The sequence below is a fragment of the Cebus imitator genome, unplaced genomic scaffold, assembly GCF_001604975.1.
Source record: "Cebus imitator isolate Cc_AM_T3 unplaced genomic scaffold, Cebus_imitator-1.0 Scaffold84, whole genome shotgun sequence".
Lineage (NCBI taxonomy): Eukaryota > Metazoa > Chordata > Mammalia > Primates > Cebidae > Cebus > Cebus imitator.
The window spans coordinates 1,833,445-1,837,881 of NW_016107399.1; positions in this window are offsets into that span (position 1 = coordinate 1,833,445).

Sequence of the window (4,437 nt, forward strand, 5' to 3'; positions counted from 1 at the left end):
AAAAGGATCAATGTAACAAGAAGAGCTAACGATCCTAAATATATATGCACCCAATACAGGAGCACCCAGATACATAAGGCAAGTTCTTAATGACTTACAAAGAGACTTAGACTCCCACACTTTAACACCCCATTGTCAATATTAGATCAATGAGACAGAAAATTAACGAGGATATACAGGACTTCAACTCAGACCTGAAACAAGCAAACCTAATAGACATTTACAGAACTCTCCACCCCAAATCCACAGAATATATATTCTTCTTAGCACCACATCACAGCTACTCTAAAATTGACCACATAATTGGAAGTAAATCACTCCTCAGCAAATGCAAAAGAATGGAAATCATAACAGTCTCTCACACCACAGTACAATCAAGTTAGAACTCAGAATTGAGAAACAAATTCAGAACCGCACAGCTTCATGGAAACTGAACAACTGGCTCTTGAATGGATAAACAATGAAATGAAGGCCCAAATAAAGATGTTCTTCGAAACCAACAAGAATCAAGACACAACATACCAGAATGTATGGGACACATTTAAAGCAGTCTCTAAAGGAAAATATATAGCAATAAGTGCCCACATGAGAAGCAAGGAGAGATCTAAAATTGACACCCTATCATCAAAATTGAAAGAGCTAGAGAAACAAGATCAAAAAAACTCAAAACCTAGCAGAAGACAAGAAATAACTAAGATCAGAGCAGAACTGAAGGAGATAGAGACACAAAAAACCCTTAAAAAATCAATAAATCCAGGAGCTGGCTTTTTGAAAAGATCAACAAAATAGACCACTAGCCAATTAATAAGAAAAGAGAGAATAACCAAATTGATGCAATAAAAAACGATTAAGGGGATATCACCACAGATTCCACAGAAATTCAAACCATCATCAGAGATTATTACAAACAACTCTATGCACAGAAACTAGTAAACCTGGAAGAAGTGGGTATTTCCTGGACACTTGCATCCTCCCAAGCCTAAACCAGCTGAATAGACCGATAACAAGGTCTGAAGTTGAGGCAGCAATTAAGAGCCTACCACCCAAAAAAAGCCCAGGTCCAGATGGGTTCAGGGCCGAACTCTAACAGACGTACAAAGAGGAGCTGGTACCATTCCTTCTGAAACTATTCCAAACAATCCAAGAATAGGGAAACCTTCCCAAATGATTTTATGAAACCAATATCATCCTGATACCAAAACCCAGCAGAGACTTAGCAAAAAAAGAAAACTTCAGGCTAATATCCATGATGATGAACATAGATGCAAAAATCTTCAGAAAATACTGGCAAGGCGATTGCAACAGCACATCAAAAAGCTTATCCACCATGGTCAAGTAGGATTCATCATGGAGATGCAAGGCTGGTTCAACATACGCAAGTCTATAAACATAATTCACCACATAAACAGAACCAAAGACAAAAACCACGATGATCTCAATTGATGCAGAGAAGGCCTTTGATAAAATTCAACAGCGCTTTATGCTAAAAAAAAAACCCGCAATAAACTTGGTATTGACAGAATGTATCTCAAAATAATAAAAGCTATTTACAACAAACCAACAGCCAATATCATACTGAATGGGCAAAAACTGGAGGCATTCCCTTTGAAATCTGGCACTAGACAAGGATGCCCTCTCTCACCTCTCCTATTCAATATAGTACTGGAAGTTCTAGCCAGAGCATTCATGCAAGAAAAAGAAATAAAGGGTATTCAAATAGGAAAGAAGGAAGGTAGATTGTCTCTATTTGCAGACGACATGATTGTATATCCAGAAGACCCCATCATCTCAGCCCAAAACCTCCAGAAACTGATAAGCAACTTCAGCAAAGTCTCAGGATACAAAATCAATGTGTAAAAATCACAAGCATTCCTATAAACCAATAACAGACTTAAAGAGAGCCAAATCAAGAATGAACTGCCATTCACAATTGCTACAAAGAGAATAAAATACCTAGGAATACAACTGACAAGGAACGTAAAGGGACCTCTTCAAGGAGAACTACAAACCACTGCTCAACGAAATAAGAGAGGACACAAACAGATGGAGAAACATTCCATGTTCATGGTTAGGAAGAATCAATATCATGAAAATGGCCATACTACCCAAAGTAATTTACAGATTCAACGCTATCCACATCAAGCTACCAATGACCTTCTTCACAGAACTGGAAAAAAACACCTTAAACTTCATATGGAACCAAAAGAGAGCCCGTATAGCCAAGTCAATTCTAAGCAAAAAGAACAAAGTGGGAGGCATCACACTACTGGACTTCAAACTATACTACAAGGCTACAGTAAGCAAAACAGCCTGGTACTGGTACCAAAACAGAGATATAGACCAATGGAACAGAACAGAGGCCTCGGAGGCAACACAACATATCTACAACCGACCGATCTTTGACAAACCTGACAAAAACAAGCAATGGGGAAAGGATTCCCTGTTTCATAAATGGTGTTGGGAAAACTGACTAGCCACGTGCAGAAAGCAGAAACTGGACACCTTCCTGACACCTTACACTAAAATTAACTCCAGATGGATTAAAGATTTAAACATAAGACCTAATACCATAAAAACCCTACAAGAAAATCTAGGCAAAACCATTCAGGACATACACGTAGGCAAGGACTTCATGACCAAAACACCAAAAGCACTGGCCACAAAAGCAAAAATAGACAAATGGGACCTAATCAAACTCCACAGCTTCTGCACAGCAAAAGAAACAGTCATTACAGTGAATCGGCAACCAATAGAATGGGAAAAAAAATTTGCAGTTTACCCATCTGACAAAGGGCTGATATCCAGAATCTACAAAGAGCTAAAACAGATTTACAAGAAAAAAACAAGCCCATTCAAAAGTGGGCAAAGGATAGGAACAGACACATTACAAAATAAGACATAGATGAGGACAACAAACATATGAAAAAATGCTCATCATCACTGGTCATTAGAGAAATGCAAATCAAAACTACACTGAGATACCATTTCATGCCAGTTAGAATGACGATCATTAAAAAATCTCGAGACAATAGATGCTGGAGAGGATGTGGAGTAATACGAACACTTTTACACTGTTGGTGGGAGTGTAAATTAGTTCAACCATTGTGGAAGACAGTGTGGTGATTCCTCAGGGACCTGGAAATAGAAATTCCATTTGACCCAGCAATCCCATTATTGGATATATATCCAAAGGATTATAAATCGTTGTACACATGCACACAAATGTTCATTGCAGCACTGTTTACAATAGCAAAGACTTGGAACCAACTCAAATGCGCATTGATGATAGACTGGTCAGGGAAAATGTGGCACATATACACCATGGAACATTATGCAGCCATCAAAAACGATGAGTTCGTGTCCTTTGTAGGGACATGGATGAACCTGGAAACCATCATTCTCAGCAAACTGACACAAGAACAGAAAATCAAACACTGCATGTTCTCACTCATAGGTGGGTGTTGAACAATGAGAACACATGGACACAGGGAGGGAAGCACTACACACTGGGGTCTGTTGGGGGGAAATAGGGGAGGGACTGCGGTGGGTGAGTTGGGGAAAGAGAGCATGGGGAGAAATGCCAGATACAGGTGATGGGGAGGAAGGCAGCAAATCACACTGCCATGTGTGTACCTATGCAACAATCTTGCGTGTTCTTCACATGTACCCCAAAACCTAAAATGCAATTAAAAAAAAAGAAAACAATTATCTGTATGAAAGAACACTTTAAAGAAGACGATACTTTGGGATACGTTAACTCCAGCACATTTGTTTAAATTCAGTTTCAGTCACTAATGGCAGAAGACTAAATTTAATAAAAAGTGTAATTATTTAAAAAAAAAAAAAGAACTGCCTCGGCAATGGCGGCCCACCTCTAAAATGGTGGACTCTCTCTGTAATGGCGGGCTGCCTCAGCAATTGCAAACAACCTCTGTAGTGGTGGACTGCCTCAGTAATGGCGGATGCCCCTCCCCCACAGAGCTGGACCTTCCCGGGTTCAGCTGTGCTTGCTGTGAAACTCTCAATCCAGAACGTTCCGATTGCTGTTTTTTTTTGTGGGATTGGGACCAGCCAAGCCTGATCACCTGGCTCCCTGCCTCAGAGCCCTTTTTTTTTTCTTTTTTTAATGTGAGTGGTCGACTCTGTCTCCCAGGTGTTCCTGTCACCTGTTGAAAAGGCCCCGGGATCTGTGTGATTTCCCATGCGGCAACCCACTGCACTGGCTGAAATAGCCGCGCTGAGATTCGTGGCGCTTTTTTGCACAGGAATCTCCTGGCCTGGCTCCCTGTTTCAGTCCCCTTTTTAATCAGTTGAATGGGTGACTATGTCTGCCAGGAGCTCCAATCACCAGCTTAAATGGCACCTGGACCTGTGTATTTTGTATGGAGAACCGCTGCTGCACCAGGGCGCCGGCGAAAACAGCCGCACTGGCCAAAC